Source organism: Apis cerana, linkage group LG13, assembly GCF_029169275.1.
Source record: "Apis cerana isolate GH-2021 linkage group LG13, AcerK_1.0, whole genome shotgun sequence".
NCBI lineage: Eukaryota > Metazoa > Arthropoda > Insecta > Hymenoptera > Apidae > Apis > Apis cerana.
This window is the reverse complement of record NC_083864.1, coordinates 7,830,573-7,851,722: the sequence shown is the minus strand read 5'-3', so window position 1 is coordinate 7,851,722 and position 21,150 is coordinate 7,830,573. Positions and strand designations below refer to the sequence as shown.

General features: G+C 43.6%; 1 protein-coding gene across 9 annotated transcripts in view; it reads left to right on the top strand.

Annotated features, from left to right (window-relative positions):
• Positions 1 to 21,150, top strand: part of LOC107997150 (POU domain, class 6, transcription factor 2) — a 172,447-nt gene that overhangs the window by 91,058 nt on the left and 60,239 nt on the right. The window contains exon 1 of one of the 9 annotated variants that reach the window (XM_062084182.1): positions 5,409 to 5,547. The exons of the other annotated variants lie outside the window; for them this stretch is intronic. The gene's annotated coding sequence lies outside the window, so the exon portion shown is untranslated. Of the gene's footprint in view, positions 1 to 5,408; positions 5,548 to 21,150 lie in introns of those variants that run through there. 9 annotated transcript variants of the gene reach the window in all.

Genomic DNA, 21,150 nt, shown 5'->3' with positions numbered 1-21,150 from the left:
GACTCGTCTTGGTCGTCTTCCCGTCCACGCGATATTCGCAAATTTATGGCAATTCCGTCAATTAAGTCGAGTGAAGCGAAGTCATAACATAAATATGTAAACGGCCACGACGAGCCTCTCTCGGAGTAGCCATATAAGCTGCGCTTGTCCATCAATGTCTCCGCGAAAGAGGTCCAACATGCTCGTAAATGCATACCCAACGAAATGCAACGGTCAGTGGCTATCATACATCCGTACGTGAGGATCCAGGCATCGCATAACTCGTACACTCGTTCCACGGGTGCACGGAGGCCGTGTACACGCCCGCGTGCGTGTGCATCGTCGCGGTTTATCGTTCGTGGAAAATAAGAGGAGATGTTCTTCTCGCATATTTTTCGCTCAATTTACCATCGGACCATCTTTCTATGGTATTTCGGTTTCGAAGGTTTTATTTTCTTTTTTTTTTTTGTTCAGACGAACGGGCTACTTCTTTTCTTGTCCTGCTTTCGGTAATTATCTTTTTTCATCGAATTCGATTTGATTGTTGATTAATTACGACACGTTTCACGTTTCAACGAGACGGTTAGAATAAATTAAAGAAATTCAATTGATGGTCCCTCCGGGGGGAATTATCGGGGAATTTTATCTCGTGCATTCGTTCGGATTTGGTGAATAGAAATTTTAAAACTCCGCCCTATATTTCAAAAAATATTTCGAAAATACATCCTTCGTATCCGATATACGATGATAAAATGTATTGGAGCAAACGTGGCTCAGTTTCACGGAAGAAAGAATCGAATTAGTAGACAAGTGGAAGTAAATTCGATTAATCGATCAGAATATATGAAGAAAGTTGCAAATCACGAGAAGGCGAGTAGGGTCGAACACGAAGGGTGGAGAATCGTGGTGCTTAAAATGCAGCAGTATCTTTTCAACCCTTTCTTTCTGGCAGAGTGCCCGATATAAACTTCCTAAACGATTTCTTAATTCGCCACCCCGAACCTCGAGATGGTGTGTGTAACTCCTCGGTTCTCGAACGTTTTCGGCCATGTTTCCGCGTCCTACCTTTCCCGTCCCCGCTCGCAACCCCTTTTCGCACACCCCTTACCCTCGTCTCTCTTAATTTCCACGAAACCCTCTCGCCGCGTTCACCCTCTCCCACGGCTTTCCACGGCGAATGTAATTAATGTTTAGCATCCGCGTTATTTGTTTAGTTTCATTTCATTATCTTCGAAGGCGTCGACTACGACGATTTTATGCAAATAGAGGCGAGAGACGAAGTTTCGCGTCCTCTCTTCCCCCTCTTCACCCCCATCCTCTCCCCCCGTGCCCCCTCTTGGCTCAGACTTTCCTCAACACGTTTCTTATTGTTTCTGCACCTTCTTTATGCCCTTTCCTTTATTATTATCGTTCCTCTCCGTGTGTTTTTTTTCTCCTTCCTCTTCCTTCCTCCCCCCTCTCGCTCTCCTTTCTCCTCGTCTTTTTTCTCCATCTTTTTCGCCGCCATCCCCCTTTCCGTGTTGCCGTTGCTATTATTATTACGATCGTGACGAAGATCCGCATTATCATTTTCCCAAGTCGCTTCGGTACTCGACGAATAAATATCATTCATAATTCATTCCACTTCTTTGGCGTTCATTAATCCTCTGATTAAATGTATCTCATTATTTAAGAAAGCCCGGCCCGTTTTATAAAAGCGGCAGAAGTTCCATTACCAGGCGCGGGTGAAATTCACGGCGAGCAGTTTCTTCCCTTCCTTTCTCCCTTTTTATCTCTCTCTTTCTCCCCCTCTCCCTTTCTCTCCCTTCTTCTCTTTCTCATTCTCTCTTATTGTTTTGAATTTAGTAACGAGAGAGTCCCTCCCCGGCTAATCGAAGCCCATCCAACGATGCCTCGCTCCTCTCTTTCGATCTCATTTTCGCTTGTTAATTAGAATTCACGGCTAAGGGATACGCGTAATTTCCGCCGGTGGACCGGATGCTGGCTGAATAATTGTACGACAAGCGTTTCGACGTGTTGGCAACACTTTGAAAATCGTGGCTTCCTTCTTCTTCTTCTTCTTTTTTTCGTTAAAGTAAAAAAAGAAAAAGAAGTGTCAAACGAAGCGCATCTCGTCGTCGCCGTTGAATTTTTCATTTTTCGGGAAGAATGAAATATATAGGATAGTGCGTAACGAGGAGTAGTTGATCGAGGAGACTAGATTGGAAATGATTCGATACGGTTAGCGGTCGAGAGAAAGTATAGTGACGCGCTCTAAAATAGACGATAGATATAATAGTTACCTTTGATCTATACTTTGATGGTGGAAAGTTGAATTAAATTATGTATGGTGCACGATGGTTCGAGGCAGTGTGATTGAAGTGGTATTAATAAGAGAAACGATACGATGGTAACTTGATACCGTCCGAGAGAAAGATATGGCTATTCAATTCTTAAAAGTTCGAGTTTCTATAATTGCAAGTAAAGATCGGCTCGATTAATCGTAGAAAGAGCGATCGGTCAATAGTTTAATAGCCAATGAAAGAAAAAAGAAATAACGATAATAATAATTTACGAGCATTTCAGCATCTCGAACGTTCGTTTCGAAGGGGGAAAAAAATCCATCGATATTTAAACACCTTAGTTACGTCATAATCATTTTCATTAATCCATGAATATTTAAATAATTAAATTCCCTTAATCGCAGGAAAATAATTCACGAGTGCCTCCCTCCTCCATCCCTTTTTATATTATAATCGAATAATCGTATTTAAACCTTCAATTTTCCGTCACTACGAAAACTTTCTTGCTCACTCACTCATTAAAATACGTCTGTAATAATTCTTGCTCCTCTTATTCCCAATTTTTCTTACGATATTATACATCCATCCATCCCGAAATAAGCGAACGACAGTGGTGAAAAGGGGGCGAGAATTCGAAAGAGACACGGCATGGAGGGGAGGGTGGTGGCGATGGTGGTGAGCATGTTGCGCGACTTATCCAGACGACGTATTTAAATTCAGCCGAACTTTGGAGTCGTAAGTTCGGGCCGGGCCGAGCTGAATTGAAAAGCTAATTCTCGGCGTACAATCGACTCGTCTCGGCGTAGGGCAAACTTTGTGAATGTGTCTCATTAACCGGCTGCGAGGAGCGTGCGCACGCGTAAATTCGCGCGAGCCCCGAGACGCGTGTGCGTGTTAAAGCGTTTCACTCGGTGTAACCACCGCGTAATCTCCTCCACGGTCACATATTCCCACCGCATATTTCAATTCGCAAACGTCACACGCGTCGCCCCTCCGAGTGGAAACCGCCACCGAGATGCTTTTATTCGTATCGCTTATCGAATTGTCGTGCCTTTCTTCTTCTTTTTTTCCCCGTTTCTTTTTTAGTATATATTTCTTTCTCTATTCGAACGTAATAATTTATTGGAAATTGAAGACGTTTAGGAATGGAAAAGAAGAGTTTAAAAATAAATATCTGACACGATCTCGAAGGAGATCAGACGCTCCCTCCGATTTCTGAATCGTTCTTTCGCATTTGATATTGAAAAGAATTTTCCACGCTATCGAGGCGCTGGTAAAACGATACTGCCAAAAATTCGAGATCTTCATTGTTTCCATCGAGAGAGCGCAGAAACGGTGTGCATTATTCCGTCGAATCGAGCGTGACTCAGTTCCCCAACTATTTTCCCTACTTTCCCAATTAACGTACCGCGAGATGGGGAGGTGGCGCGATAAAATGGCACAGTTCTCTCGTCGACCACGGGCCACCCCTGAACTCGGTTGCACGCGGTCGCATTCCTGTGTTTTAAAACCTCGGCAAGGGCGCGGGGAAAACAAAAGGCAAGTTGCAACGACGCGCAACTTGCCCCCGTACGTGGTGGCGGAAACGAGAGAGTGAAAGAGAGAAAGGGAGACAGAGAGAAAGAGAAAACGGGTGTAAAAAATGAAGAAAAATAAAAAAATAAAAAAGAAGCGAGAGGGAGAAAAAAAAGAAGAATGGTCAAAAAAAGGAAAGAACGAGCGGAAAAGAGACAAGAAAAAGAACAGTTGGGGGAGGGAGGAAAAAAGGTGGAAAAAAGATGTACGTGGGTGGGGCGGGATGAAAAAAAGGAGGAGGGGATTCGCTGAACCCGGAGCTCCGACGAGCTAACGCTTTTATTATCCGTCGCTTTAATTTAAGCGGCTCTAGTCGCTCCGTCACGGTTCCAGGTGTGAATTAAGCGCGGAATAAGCGAGCAGCCGCGTATCCACTTTCGGCGCCCACGGCGATGCGCGGAATAATTAAATGTGTGTTTTGATAAACGCAAACGAAACCGTCGCCGTGTGGCCACCCCGGCAGCCACCCTGGCCACCAGAGACGCAAGAAACACGCAATTCTCCGCCCGTTTCCGAACCACCTAGCGGAAATTTCACGGGCCACCGAAGGACACCCGTTCCTATCTTCTCCTTCTCGCTCCTTCCACATCACAGTGATCTTTATGCAAATATTTTTCCTCCGCTTTATCGTGGAGCGATTTTCCACTCTTGGCCGTGGAAATGATCGACGTTTAACGCGTATTAGTTTCCTCGAACGGTTCGATCGGATAAGAACGGTTTATCTAAGTTATTTGGGAGCGATGGGTTGATTTTTGATAGTCGATACACAGTTGATCTATAAATGGTTGTAGATAATTGTAATTTTTTTTCTTACCGATTGATTTGTAATCTTCTTATGTGAAAATTGTTTAAAATCTATAAAAATATGTATAATTTGTTTGTTATAATGTTTATTTATTAAACGAATTAATATGCGCATACGGCGAGATTAATTAAAAATTTTATCAACTTTAAGATCTTTTTATAATGGATGCGAAAATTCTTTTTCGTATAAGATTATCTTTTTTTTTTCTTTTAAATAAATTTAATACAATTCAGTACAATAAATATTTAGTAATATTCAATTATATTTTACATTTTATTATTATTCATTATAACAATATTCATTAATATTTATTATATTTATTTATATACATACAATAACTTTCTAAATTAAATATAAATCTAATAAAACTTTTAATATATATATATATATTAAATAAAAATAGTACAGAAATGTATATTTATACATTATTTTTTATGCATAATAATGAATTATTAGTTAAATAAAATTTACATTATTATTTATACGATGAATAATTTATACACAATTCAAAGAATTATATAAACGGTATAATAAAAATTAGTATTAAAAAAAGAAAAGAAGAATTTTCTATATAAAGGATATTTTCATAAAAAGAATTAAATAAATAATTAATTAAATAAAATAATTACGCGGTTGTAAAGTAAATTGAAATTTATTATCGAATTATTATTTCACGCCCTTCGATTCTCGCGCTCTCGTGTCTCGTACGATCTTCGCGCGTCGTCGGCAAAGCCCGTCCCAAATCGTAAACAAAGACGGCAGTCTGCTTCGAAATTTTGTGCGGTGAGGAGTGATGTGCGTGTTTGTCTTCTTTTCGGAAATTACGACATATTATCTTCGGAATCTACGAATGGACGATGACCAAAGGCTTCTTCGCTATCTAACATGCTGTGTCAATCGAGATAGGTTCGTACTATTTAATTTTATATAATTTATAACCATTTAGGAAAAGAATTATCAATTTTTTTTTTATAAGAAGAGATATTTTACACTGCGAACATTGTCATTTATGCGTTACGTTCGATTTACTTCGTTGTCTTTACTCCTGGGGACGAATTACAATCATTTTAGCTATTTCATTACGATAGTTTAATATCCATTATATTTTGTTAGTTCGATATAGATTAATGTAATGTTTAACGAGAATTAGAGAATGGATGTTTGTTGCAATTTTACTGATGTAAATTTATACGGTTTTAAATATGGATCAAGAAATATACAACGTAAATAAAGATTTATTTAAAAAGTTATTCTTCTAAAAGTTACAATATTTCTACGTAATTCTACGTAATTTTTATATTTAAATTTCTTATAAATCGCATAAACATCCAAACTCTATTTATAATTCTAGAGGTGTGTGTACATATGTAATTATAATAATTTCCTCTTTATTAAAAAGAGGAAATATCGCGTAAATAGATAATATATTCATCGCGTATTGAAATCCTTAGTATAGAAGAATCTCTCTCTCTCTCTCTTTCTCTCAACAAATACTCGGAACAATTTAAACTTCGTAATATCTTTATTTCGTTAATATTTTTGTTTTCCTCTCATGGACGGCGAAGAAAAGAAGGAATAGAAATTCCAAGAAATAAATTTCCTCGTTCGTTTCCGAGAAATTTCACACGTGTAAACACAGATAATCTCGCACATATTTTTTCCACGAGCTCGATGAACACTCGATGATTTCAAAACAAATCTCTCTTTTCCGTCCATCATTTATTTACATTATTATTCAAAAGTGTATACGTATTTGTGCCTGCGAATAGGGTGGAAAAGTTACGGTCAGTGGAGCAACCGAGAACGGCCGAAGATAACCGAACGTAACCGAGTCGGGGAGTTGAGAAGGACAGTGCATCTGGGCGCGATTTTTGAGAGTGCAACGATCACTTTCGACGCCAGTGGCAACGCACGGTCATAATTAAATGGCGGGTTTCGATAAACGTCGCACGCAATACTCTTCCGATTGGGCGTGCAAGAAACGGGCAACGAGGCAACCGCTTGTTCGCTCGAAACTTTCATGGAAGTGTCTACACAGCGTCGCAGTTGTGGAACCTTCGTTCCTTCCACTTCTCTCTCTCTCCCCTCACTCTCTTTCTCTTTCTCTCTATAAATATATACATATATATATACGTATCCATCTCTCTCGCTCCAATTCGTCTGTCTCCTCGCACGTGTCTCTTTGTCTCTTCCCCTCTCGTCTTAGTTCCTGCCCGTGTCTCTGTCTGTTGCCCAAGTTTGGAAGCACGGAGAGGTACGACCATAGGCGATAGGGATTTGTGTTAGGGGGCCGCACTGGCACTGCTCTGGAAACTGCTGATTCGAAATTAACGAAAATTAATTGGCAACGTCGCGATATTAATTCCCGAGATTAATTCCCCAGGACGTAGTGCTAATTGATATCTCTCGGTGCCAGGAGCGAGTGAGAGAGAGAGAGGACCGTTGCCGAGGGAGGGAGAGGGCGGAGGGAGATGGAAGAGAGATCCACAGCTTACATCGCGGCCATATCCTGAAACCGTTCGAATCTTGATATCAACATGAGTTATCCTTTTTCGATGGGGGGGGAGGGGGAAGGGGGAGAGGGAGAAAGAAAAAAAATTCGAATATTATTTCGTCTCGCGGCTAAAAACGAATATTGGACCGATTGGTTGACCGATCGTTCGGACGAGGATCGATTTTAATCATCAGATCCCATTTCCCCTAAGTAACAATACCGAAAATAAAGGAATCGTTCTATGCGAAGGAATAGGAAAATTTGATCGTTCGGACGAATATCAATTTTAATCGTCGGATTCCGTCCCCCCTCCCCCTCCCGCTCCTTCCCCCCGAATAAGAATATATCGAAATAGAGGGATGGTTTCACGTGTAGCGAAAAGGAAAATTTGCTCGAAAATTTGCCCGACTCTCGAGGATGGAACGCGTGTACGTACGCGTTCAAAGAGATCACGATGCTTCTCGTTAGTTGGGGTTAATAAGGTAGAACGGGAGTTTTAGCTATATTTAACTTGACACTTACGTAACTTGCGGTCGCGCCATTGCCGTTTAATGCGCTTGTAAATGATACATGTGCATTCTTGGTAATCATCACTATGCCTTCTTTGTAACGATTCAGGAACTTCTTTCGGAGACCTCTTACGATTTTCCTCTGTTGGAAATCTCTGGAGAAAATGCATCTTAAACGGTTGATGGATGCATTTGTTCAGTATCGTATCGTTTACGTTCGCGAAAGAGAAAGCGTTAGTTTTTTTCTTTTCTTTTCTTTTCTTTTTTCTCGTATTCAGAATTAATGATATTCCTTGCAATTAGAATCTAACGATGACGGTTTGTCTAGTTTACGACTTCTTAGCGAGCAACGATTCAAATTGTTTAGACAATAATTTCTTACAATAATTCTCGTAAGAGTGTGCGTAATTTGTCGTAAGAATTATACAGTTTAACGTGTCCGATGAGCGTGGCGCTAAGAATGCTTCTCCAATCGTTTTCTCAAACTCTTCGAAATAGATAGAAGAAGAATGGAAGGACGAAAATGTTGCGAGGAAATAAATCAAAAAAGAAAAAAAAAAAAAAAGAAAGAGAAAGAAGCACGGCATATTATAGCTCGCTAAATTCCAATTCCAAGAAAATCCCCCAAAGGATCCAGCCGAGGATTTAATCGATCCCCGGCAATCAAATATCAATTACCAGCGTGCAGCGCGATAAATTGCAAGAACGTAGGGGAGGGATAGGCGGACGTGTCTCGAAACAAAATCGTAATTAATTCGTCCAGCAGGGTGGATAATGAAGACGAAGCGAGGATCGTCGCCGCGGCGTATTCTCATCGAAGGAGGGAAGTGTCGCCGGGCCGGTGTTTATAGCCGGATAAACCACCGGGACTGGTGGTCGACAATTAAAGTTGAAAACTGTTCGGGCCCGGGGACGTTTTACGTCGGCCAAGACGGTCGGTGTGCCGACCTCGTAAAACCTAATATAATTAAACATAAAAATATCCCGCGCCGCTACGAGGAGAACCCGAACCCGGCCTGGCTCTGGCTGAACGAGGCAAAGTGAATAAAAAGTGCTCTTTATTACAATGAGCTTTAATTAACGCGCGCTCGCTCTCTCGCTCGCTCGCTCCCTCTCTCCCTCCCTCTCCCGCTCGCGATGACTGCTCGCGTACCGCGCACTTTCTCAACTTTAATTTACAGCGTCTGAAAGCGCACCCGCGCGCGTTCGTTACATCGTTGCCATAAAGCATAGACACATAATTATGCGGCGCGCAGGGTGAACGAACGCAGGACGCTGATTCGTCTACAGGGCATTAAATCCTTTTGTGAAACCCACACCTCCCTCCTTCACCTCCGCCGCGGTGTCTATGTCTATGCGTTACGGAGTTTCGTGGGCGAGGATCGTCGAATGGGGATCGAGTGACAGGAGAAAGGAAATTTGGGCATTTTTTATTCGCCGATCGAGAACGGTGGAAATATTTTTCGAGGGGTTCTGAGGATTGTTCAGAATTTGTTTAATTGAAATTGTGAGTAAAATTTGGAGGAAACGTTTGGAGAAAGATTTTGAGATTCGTATATAAGACGTTTTACTTGTAGAAATTTTACACTCGTGTTATTCTGATTTTCGACAGGTTTGGTTGTTAGGATAAGTGGATTTCGTGGATCTCGAATTTTTCTTAGGATTTTTGGTTGTATTGTTTAAATAATTATTTTTGAAAAGATAGAATTTTTCTGCGTTTTATTATTTCGCTGTTAATTAGGATCTTTCCGCGCATCTGTAATCTCGAAACTCAGTCCACTTAATCATTTTTATAGTTTGTTCCTATTCTCATTGTTCGCATGACTCCTTATCGAACGATCTACGAATATAAAACTCATTACGTCGTTTTACACGTAGCTTTACAAGATCGTTGAAAAAATTTATGAACCTTTACAAATTGTAATTACGTATTTCGCATACTTTGTAAATCGAAATAAAAATAACTCGAAAACGATATTTCAATCAACTCGTACGAAACTTTACGTAATAAGAAGGCGTACTTGCACAATCTCGGGTAAAATTCTGAAACACAATTCTTTAATTCCTTTCCTGGAATATTGGATATTTCTTTATCCAACCGCGTCGATCCAGTCTCCAAACGACAATCCTCGGAAGAATCTCGAACGAGGAAACTCCCATAAAAGTAAACTCCTCGTAAATCTTCTAAGAAATCGGTAACGTCCAACTTTTCATGTGACCTCGGGTTACGTCAACTCATACCAAATATTCTCAAATCCATTGAAACAAGCCGCGATTCTCGTCTCCCGTCAGAGACAATCCTCCACACGATTCACTCCGGTAGTCGAAGACACAAGCGAGGAAAGAGAAGAGAGAAACTTGGAGGAGAGATACAGAAGTCGGAACACGCATCTCGCGCGCATCTCGATCGGTGGATTTTAAAGTAATAAATTTCTCGGTTGCCGGCCGGTCGATGGTTCGCCGTCAGGTTATGCGCGAAAGTTGAAATTTATGCCACGGTTGTTTATGATCGGCCAGTGATAAGGGATCTACGGACGCATGACAAATGATCCCGTAATGAAAAGTGAAAGATACTGCGCGTAGTGGGTCCCCTTCCCTCCCTCCTCCTCCTCCTCCCCCAGTTCTGCATAAATTTCAATGATTTAACGCGTCGCGCGTGTTGCCGCGTATCCCCTCATTGAATATACAGGGATCGATAAAAGCAAAGCTCGAAATCGATTCGTGGCGGCGAAAAGTCATGGATCGAGGCGCGTGTAAACGTTGGTGGCCGTTTCGCCCGTTTTACTGGGTCGAGGTGGTCGCGATCGCGATCGATCGTGGGGGAAAGCGTGTTCCCGGCGAGCGTGGAAGGCGGATTTAATCGTTGTCGGGCGTCTTTGCGAAGGCACGTTTAATTTCTTTTGTTCAGCGGGGAATGGCCAAGCGTTATGCAAGTGTGGTTGCGCAAGGATAGGTAATAGCATTGTGCGAATCGTGGTACTTATGAACTGGAGGTAGATGTTTGCTTGGATGGAAATTGTTCGGGGCGACTTCCGTCGTTAATGATCCGGTCGATATGTCTCGTTGTACTCGTAGATGGGAGATTTAAAAAGTGGAATCGAGATTTCAGTTTCAACAATCTAAATAAAGAAAATTAATTTCTAATTTTAATCTCTGTGTCGTTGCATCGCTCGCCATTGCAAGATCGAAGGACGATCGTCACTAGTTCTGGTAGATTTCTAGAATTTCGAAAGTTTCTCGGAAAAAACAAAAAGGAAGAAGAAAATTTAATCCACATCTCAAACAAATATTTGGACTAATTGCGACGATTACCTCTATTTCTAGGAGCATCCCATACCAACACACCTCGAACACACCCTCCGCGTGTCGAACGAAAGATCCTTAGAAGAGTTAGAATTGGATCGAAAGGAGGCGGGAATCGGGAGATATCGGTTGTATCCCCGCAATCACGGCGCGCAATATCGATAGCCGAGCGGCTGCTCGCATGCATGCAGGTTTCGAAATAGCGATAATCCTAGATTGGCCGAGTGACACTGTAATCGTTAGCGAAACGATCTACTCGGTACGGCGGCAATGACCACGTCGTAGCACGGAAATCGTCGTGAGGGGGCGGCCGATCGATGGCGAATAACGGTGGAAACGCTGGCTAGGCTCCGGTAGGTTAGGTAGGGTGCTTAGGTGTTACAATGATTATCCGAGAGGGACAGCGAAAGGTAATTATGCCCGATAGAATCGGCGGGCGGGAGCGAGACGGTTGTATACTTTGCGCGGGGGAAGAAAGCGAGATGGGTCGAGGCGGCGCGCCGCCGCCGCCGAGAAAGACGGCGAATCCTCGTAATTACCTCGAAGTGAGCTGCTTTCGGCTCGCCCGAGCCTTCGAAACTTCGGGAATAAATAGTGTTCCGTATTACCGATCCGACTTTACGAGGTCAACGGAGGGACTGCCACGATCCCGTGGAACTGTTACGTTCGATCGAACGCCTCCATTTTCATCGGGACGTGTTAATTCGTGGAACCTTGCCCCCGATAGTGCGTCTTTCCTCCTCTAAAATCCTCCTTCTTTTCTTCTTTTTTTTCCTTCCTCTTCCTTTCTGAAATTCTAGAACGAGGAGCGGATAATTTCGAATTTCACGAAAAACGCAAAAGAAAGAGAGAAAGAACGAAAAAAGACAGGAGGAATAAAGTGAATGAAAGTTTAATATTCTTCGTATGGTGAATAATTTGGTGTATGAAAAAACATGCTGTTCAAAAAGTTGTCATCTCTTAAGGTACTTAAAACATCGGTCACATTCCAAACGGCTAATCGAATTTCCAGGAAGCATCCTTGGGAAAAAATCCGAGGAACGGAACGAATCGCGAATCATTAAATTCTCTCCTCTCGAGACTCATCATCATCTTCCTTCGAGGTATTAATCAAATTTAACGCCACTTTTCTCATTTTCTCTCCCTCTCTGTCCACGATCTAACCGGCACGACACTCTGTACCGTTCGATTTTCTTCGCGAAATCGCCTGTCCGCGTGATTCGCATACCATTCGCGATAAACCATCGCCGGTGAAACGCGATTCCGTTCGTCGCGCGTTAACGGTACGTCGCGTTAAGAGGATCGTAGAAGAGGGAGAGAGGAAAAAAGAGAGGAAAAAACCTTCTATTCCCCTCCTCCTCTTCCTTCTCCGATCCAATGTTTCATAGCGCGGGACGATTAAACGATATAAAGTAACCAACATGCGATTCAATCTAGCGCGAGGAGAAAAAAGGAAGAGAGGGGAGGGCGAAAAAAAGAGAATGAAGCGGTATTAAGCGACTGTTGGTTAAGAGATGGCGTATAATCAGGGTCAAAATGGCTGTCGACGTCGAGGGATAATGAGATTCTTTACGAGGCGTTTATCGATCCGTTTTCTAGTCGTAGAAAACCGGGCGACGAATATAGAGGGGACCCGGTAGAGAAAAGGCGTCCAAGTCTTACTCCGCCCAGTCTGTCGTCGGTTAAGATTTAATCCGTTAATCTATCCCGAGTAATAAGGAATCCATAATGAGTGGAAGCGGGCGCGTATCTATATCTATATATATATATATATATACACGTTGGCCTGGTCGAAGGGTTCGAAGAAGAGAGAGGAACGAAGCGGTTACGCGGTTCACGGGAGGTGAACGGGGAGAGGGCCGTCGAAGAGGGCGAAGGAGGGAAAGAGAAGCGGCGCGGAATGGGTGGTCGCGGGATGTGGGGGTGATAGAATTGGTGGGGCGAAGAGGGGTTTTGGTAGGGGGTTAATTAAGCCGTCCTAATATAACTTCTCCTCGGCCCCCGAGTTATCGAGTATTATTCCGCAAATGTGTCGACCTCAAAGACAATGCCATTCCGGGAAAATTTATTTGTGTCGCTGTACACTGCCATCTCTACCGCCTCGAAACAAACCCGACGAAACTTCTGCCAGCCTCGCGCAACTTAATTAAACCGACCGTGGCCGCGTCGTCGGTCCTGCACCGAAGTGTCGACTCTCTCCCCCCCTCTCTCTCTCTTTTCGATTCTGCATTTTCTTTTTTTTCCTCCCCCGTTTCTTTTCCATCTCCATTCCCCTCTTCTTTCGTTTCTCGTTATCTCCTTAGCGCCACGATATATATATATATACCTTCACTCGCGTTGCGTGGTTTATTGCTCGCGGTCGATTAGAATTTTGCGATAGTTTCGACGGTCGTTTAATTAGGGAGGAGTTGGTGTTGAGGTGGAGAAATCCTACATGTTGCGTCGCAGCAGCAATTTGGAAAATTGGATCAAAGGAGACGTAGGGAAAAAGAAATTGAAACGAACAATAATAAAAAAAAATAAAAAGAAGAAAAACAGGGAACGAGCCACGTAAAATATCGCCCAATTTCGATATAATCCGCAGAAAAGAGGACAAATGAAACAAAATGTACATCATCTCGTTCGACTAAACCGACTGCCGAATCTCCAACCTCCTTTCAACAACAAACATCGCTCCAAAAAAAGAAAGAGGAGAATTCATCTGAACGGAGAAAAATTTTGTTCGAAACCGATTACACACGAGAGATTGGAAATCGGTATTGTCCGCGAATTCACCCTGTGTTGGGGAAGGTATAGAGTGTCGACGAGGCTGTAGGCTCGAATTACGGGGAAGGGATGAACGACGGTGTCGGGCAGAGGGTATTGGTATTGTTGCCTCGGTCGGCCATCACGTTTGTACCAGTAATTATGTGCTGACGTTTTCCTCGGTAACCGTCCAAGTCGACCGGCGTGGAGTTGCTCTTCCCAGAAGTCATCAGCGAGTCGTTCAACGCATGTTAAGAGATCCACTTGTCGTTTGTACGAGTGAAGAGTGGGGAGGGGAAGGAGAGAGAAGGGGAGGGAGGGACGGTGGAGGGAGGGAGGAATAAATTATTATTACCCTGGTAAATCCGGTCAATCTCGTCGGGCGATGAGTCGCGATGACGAGGAACGCCGCCAATCGGGCGCAATGGAGATGCATGGGAGTGCGTTAATCCGCACAGAATGTTCCGACACTTGACATTTCCTTTAATAATGGCGTCTTCATTCGTTGAACCGCAAGTTCAAGTTAACTCGAAGGGAGCTCGAGGAGCGCGCATGCGCGCGTGCGCGCGCGGGTTCTTTAAGATCTGTGGAATTCGTACGTGGAACTCGAGGTTTCAATTCGCTTTTTATCCTCTGGTGGAAAAATAATATCTGGATGCCGAGAATTCTTATGTTTGAAAGTTTCCACGAAATCCTCTCGGGATTTTGATCGCATTCGCTTTTCGGTGTTCTGAATCCTGATTGACGAATATCTATCGAATGTGTTTGGAATTGGCTTTTTTCCCCATACGTAGAATTCCACGATGATGATTTCGTTTGTGTATGCTATCCGAAATTTGTTCCTTGGATCATTCTCTATTGATCTATCGAGAGGAAGAGAAAGATATATATATACATACAGACGTTTCGAACAATTTTAAGAAAAATTGTCGTTGAACGGTAGATAGAGCGTTATTGTTTCAAGTAAAGAAAAAGTGATGTTCCATAACCGCCGCTATATATAGAAAACTAATTATCCCAGAATATCCTCCAACTTTTTATACCCTGTCTCTAGAAACATCTGACCGATGCAACTCATCCATCCTCGACGTATCAAGTAATAAATAAAATTGAAGATAATCGTTTTCCAACGCATACACAAATAGACGCAAACTCGGAGAGATTTTCATCATAATTTCCTGCACGAACGTCTACAGTGAATTATAACCAAACGTGTGCACGCGTGAAATCAATTACAACGAAAGGCGAAGACATTAATTAATCGATACCCTTTAACCATACGAAACACTTAAAACAAATAAATGGATTCCCTAAGGACAACCGGATTATCTTATGCACGTATACACGCGTGCACGCAAGTGTGTGTCTGTAATAAATACGAAGCAAATGCAATTTTGAACGTCAATTCCCCGATAAGAATCGTTCGTGGAGAAAATAGGAGGGACGTTATTACGATTCGAATGTGTTACGATGAAAAATGCCGAGGCGAATTAATATTCGTCCTCTCTCTCTCTCTCTCTCTCACTCGCTCGCTCTTTTCTCTTCTCTTCTCTCTTTCTTTCTCGTCGCGAAGACCGAATGAAAATTGATTCGACATTGATAGTCACGTTTCACAGCCTTGACGATGATAATGGAGAAACCTCGGTACCGATTAACCTTTTTCCTCGCGAACTATATTGACCAGTACCTACTTATGGCCGCTATATCTGAGGATGTGTCTGGGCAACGAAGCTAGAATAATCGTCTTAGAACCGCGAGGAGGAGCGCCGGCAGTATCGTTGGAACATCTAGAATTACGCTCATTAACACCGAGGCATCTGCTAATGATCTTACTTGGCTCCGGATTGTGTAACTCAAGGACTGCGCGGAAATCGGTCGCCGTGTATAATAAGCCTCCTCGGAATAATGTTATTCCTTATACGAATTACGACGTACTCCCGTTGCCTTCCAACCAACGCGCCGACTTATAAATCAAACGTTGCCTCGTATAAGAAGAGGAAGAGAGAGAGAGAAAAAAAGGAAAAAGGAGAAAAAAGACTCGGACAATTGCCTCCTTCTCTCCTCGTTCAATCCACGCGAGATTGGTTTATCCTTGTTCGGTTAATTTCTTGCGACACGACAACCGGGTATAATTGGACGAGGTTGGATATTCGAACAGATGGAGGAATATTCGCGTTGTTGTTTTAATTAATATCAAGATGATGGAACGAGATCGGTTCGGATCGCCCCGCGAGACTCGAGATTAATAATTGATAGGGAGATGCATGACGATAAGATGAATCGAGGGAATTCGAGATAATGTCGCAGATGTTTTCAATTCCGCGTATCACGTTTCACGCGGAATTGTGTGGACGGATTATTTATACCTGAGTTTTCGAAGAGGTTAATCAAAACATAATCTCGAATAATGTACGGGATCTGTTAACTTTATCCGATATCGAGAGTTAATAATCACGAATAATATTTCTTCTGGCGGTGGCAATTTTTCAAACGCGTAATAAATCAAGCGCGCGGATAATAAGAAGAAGAGAAGGAGGAAGAAGAAGAAGAAGAAGAAAAGAATGATAAAGAATTAATTATAAAAATAGAATGGATTCTATAAAACTTCGGATACGAGCATAGAAATCATTTTCCTCGTGCATACAATGAAGAATGCAGAAAGAATTAATTACAGAAATAGAATAAATTTCGCGAAAAAAACTTAAGAGAGTAATTAAGATATTCATCGCAAGATGCGCGCAAATCGCGTATACGGCCGTTCGTGTCATAATTATCGTCGACTGTGGCGTCCTTGGGCACGACGACGTTGAATCGCATTAAGCTAATCTCGTAGTCGCGCCTAGACGCGCCGCGTTAATTTCCATGTCTTTGATTTTTGGCAAGCGAGTTTTCAACGCGCCTCGATCCAGACACCTCTCGCCACCCCGACACCTTGAACGCCCCGTGGCAGTTTTGTCACTCGTCCCCCCTCCCATCCTACCCCCCTCGCACGCGTCGGATTTCGACGTGAAAGAGGCGCGCGCGAGGAATCGCGCCGCTCGCTTTTGCCGAACCGAAACACTTTGTCTCGACGCGATCTAATAAAATCCCTTCCCTTGGATGAGAAGGCTAATATTATTCCACCCTTTGACTTGTTTTCACCTAATTGACGGCAACTCGCTTTTCGCGCGCGTGTACAAGCACGATCGGGAACAAAGGAGAATCCTTTGTGCCTTTAGCCTATCATTTTTAATTTCTTCGATTTAATTCCTTCGAGAACGTTCCAACTTCTCTGAAAAATATCCCGACCTGCTCTCCATTACGAATATTTCATTTATTTGACAGAATTTAGAATTTTTCCTCTAACTCGGTTGGATAGGATTTTTTTAGATAGTTTCTACAAATCCTTCCAATAAGCGATATACGAATAGTCGTCGAACGAGATAAAAAAGAACGAGAATTTCCTTTTATTTCGTCGGATTTACTTTTACGATTCTATGTCCCTTTCGTCCAGATCTCACCCCCTTTCTCTCCCCTCCAACGATGAAACGTGGATCGAGTCGAAGGAAAATCGAGGCGCGAATTCGACGCGACGTAGCCCGAGGTGCCTTAGGAATTGCGGACGACCGTCAGAGATCGTTTATCAATTGGAATTATTGATCATGGGGCGGACGGTAGCCTAATTTACAGAGCGAGAACGAACAGGGTCGGCTTAGGGTAGCGGGGCGTAGGGCAGAATGACACTCTTGGTAATCCCCCTGCCCTCCCCTGTCGTTTCCAACCAACGATCAGGAAAGGAGAGGGGCCGCGATGCCTCACGGTACTATCGATCATTCGGCAGGCCTCATAATTAGCAATTAACTATATCCATTAGTCGGTGATATAATTACCATGTGCTCCTACTACCGACGCTTAACCCGCCGTCTGCACGGCACGGCGGACGTTGCGAGGGGCTGATTTTCGCGGCATTAGCAGGTACATCACGATAATTATACGATCGATTATTCTAGGAGACCGGCGGGGGGCCAGAGAGGGGGTGAAAATTGCTCCCTTCGTCCCCCACCAAGTGTCTAGTAAACTTGGCTGGCTTCGACTCGAATCGATCCATCCTATTTTCGATAATTCAAGGTCCGCGCCTCCTTTCCGCCACACGGGATAACGCGTCTCTCCCTCTTCCTATTCCGTGCGTCTCCATCTTACGGACAAATATTTTTTCGATCGATAAATTTCGGATCGGACGTGTTCTCGTGTCGATAAATGGATATGGAATATTTCTCTCTCTTCGAGAGATAAAGATTCGTTTCTTTGCGCGTAATAACGATAAACGATAAAACGAAAGTAAGAGATCCGGCGGAGGCGACGTAGGTGGCGTAGAATCGATAGTTGGAGAAGTTATTAGAGGCAGCACCTCGGTGGTTTTACCCCGCGTTACGACCGTGTGGAAATCTCTGTCCCTTGTCCACGCGGCACCCCTCGTGCCTTCTTCTTTGCCTCGTCGTGTCGACCGTTCGAAATGAAATTTAATCACCGAAGAAGTTAGAAACGGGGCAGGGCGACGACGCGTGTGCCGGCGAATTAGCCGCACGAGACACGGTAGTTCACACACGCGGGTTCAAACTTTGAGCCACTCGGCCCACCCCGGTAATTATTATCGTGGGATTGGTATAACCGTTGATTATGGCTATTATAAACTGTCGGGCAAATATAAGAAGGTGGAGGAAGGTGGTATGGGGCTCGCTGTTAGATAGTGGTAGTGGTTGGAATTAGCCGTGGCTAGGATCGGCCTAGAACTATCTTGGATACCGCTGATTGCGGAATTAGAATTTATATGGATCCGTGCACGCGAGCCACCGGTACACCCAGTGGCTCTCAATTTCTCCCCGTCGATGATGATGAAAACGAGCCCTCGTGATACGGACGATCTGTTTTCGGGCCGCGGTCGGTTTACGATTAATTCTAAAAGCTCTCGATATACCACTTAATTCGGCCAACGATATCAGCGATTAACGTCCAGCAATGATGTGGCGCCTACATCGCCCCGCCTCCGGCGTCCGGCTCGCCAATTCACTCGAAACCACCTCCACCGACACCCCCCCTCGTGCCCGTCCACCACCCCCTCCCGGCCGGCTTTCCACCCGCTTTGCCCGTCGCACGCAATGAAATTACTACGCGTCCCATGAAAATAATCTAATTGAATAACGCGTCGTTATCATTTTTGCGTAATAACGATGAGGGTAGACCTTGATCGTGATTTCGGCCGGGGAATATGCCGATGTTTTGGTGAAAACGATAATTGTCGAATATAGCCCCGGCGACAGTGCAATACTACGGGTCGATTATATAACCTCCGGCAGATTAATGCTTCAAGGAACGTTGCTTGGGGAATTCTGCGGCCCCATCACTGGGTTAGTTGAATCGGTTTTACGAACGGTTCAACCCGTTCGCGAACAGGATTCTTTCGAAATCTTTTCTTCTTCTCCTTCTTCTTTTTCTTCTTCTTCGATTTGTTATTCGTTCGTATCCAAAATTTTTTATAATTCGTTTACAATGTTTACGATCAATTCGTTAAAGATATCTTTCCGCGAAGAAAGATAAGAAAATAAAATTTTCGATGATCGTCTCCCAAATATGAACGAGACGTTATATACTTATTCGTTCTTGGAAAAATTATCGCCAATTGTAAAGAATTGCATTAATTCTCCCTTATTAATTCCAAAAATAATTATCTCGTTCGAATTTTATCGAATTGTAACGAGGGAGAAAATATTCCATTGCTGGTCACTCGAAACAGCTGGATGCGAAACACGGTATCGCGGTTACCAATCCACGTGTACGAATAGGAAATCCGTAGAACGGAATCCCTAGGCCTAGGGGCTGATTAGAGCCCAAGCTGCTTGAATAATATTTGTCGTAGACTTTCTTCGCGGGCGAAATCCGCACCACGTTCGATTCTCCTATGCATATGTAAGAGCCGTGCCCGGCACTCGAATTGATGAAATTCCCAACATTAATTGTATCACAATGGTAATTGAATCTGCGGAGCGCCGTCTATTTGAACAATAGTTGGTTATATTATGTAGATTTGCCGTCGTAGCCTCGTACCCCGCCATCCAGCTTGCCCCCTCTTCCTCTGCTCACCCCTCACCCCTCCTTGTTCCCCACCCCACCCACTACCCCCTTCACACCCCCCCCGTCTTCCAATTACCTTGGCTGCTCCACCACCGAACCCCCCTCCTCCTCTTTCTCCACCCCCTCCCACACCCCCTTCAACCCTTCTCCTTTTCGTTCCAACGACGACGGTTGCCGCAGCACCGACTGGCTGTTTAAACACAGACGATATCAGAACTACCAGAACTAACGTACGGAGTTAGCACGGGTTAGGTGACTCGGCTACGGTCGCCATTATCATAATTGCACGCGGGTAGTTCCTTCCACGGAACTCGGCTGACCTGTCGCAATGGGAATAGACGATGATCTCTCTTGGCTGACCTGGAATCAGTGTTTTCCACGAAGTTTGAGATCGATCACGAGGAAGAAGAACTGTTGGATGATTCGTGTGCGTAAATTGGCATGCATCGAACCGTTCTGTATGAAGGTTTAAGAATGATATGTTTTGTAATTGAAGAGATCCAAAAAGAGGAATCGTTTCGTTGATCGATACGTGTCTCTATCACTTGTCCACATAGAATTTCCAACTATCCACATAGAATAGATCCCAATCCGGATGAGAAACACTGTCCGCTCTTTCTAAACTAAATTCATCTATTGCAACGAATAAAGTTACAAAGATAACTCCCTTTCATCCAAGGAAGAGATATTCCATAAAACCGATGTTGTCCCTTGTTCCCTTGCTCGAGGGGAACGCCTACGCTTTACAATTTCTCAGATCGAAGTCAAAACATCGGTCGAAAACATAGTTTCGAACGTTTATTTTCTCTGTGTCGTTCCCCGCTATCATTTCCACTCGTGGTATACGTATATTTTTTCAAGGCTAATCTTGGAGAACGGGTCGGTAAATGAACGGAAGAGGTGGTAGCAGGCCGGAAGATAAGCGACAACCCGTTGCAAATGATATGCACTCACGGGTTGACACCTTCGCTAATCGACCACGTTGGGACTATCAGGGACGGTTCGACCGTGTGCCATGATATGGCCGAGGGACGGACCTGTGACGATATTAGGGACGTGTTAGGTTTGCCGAGGGATCCCTCCGGGGACAACAAAAGGACCACACGCACCGGGACGTGCCAATGGACAACGTTATATTGCGCTGAAATTGCTCTGCCCCGCATATCTCTACCTCCATCTTCTTCGTGCCTATTTCTTCCCCCCTATTTTCGATTCTTTTATCTTACAGGGGAGGGAAAATAAATTTAATATTCTTTCCGCCGGATGAATATACCCTTCTTTTTACTTTTTAATCAGGTCAAGTCGTTCAGGTTAAGATGTTCCTTTCCGTTACGGGTGTTAAAGTTAATT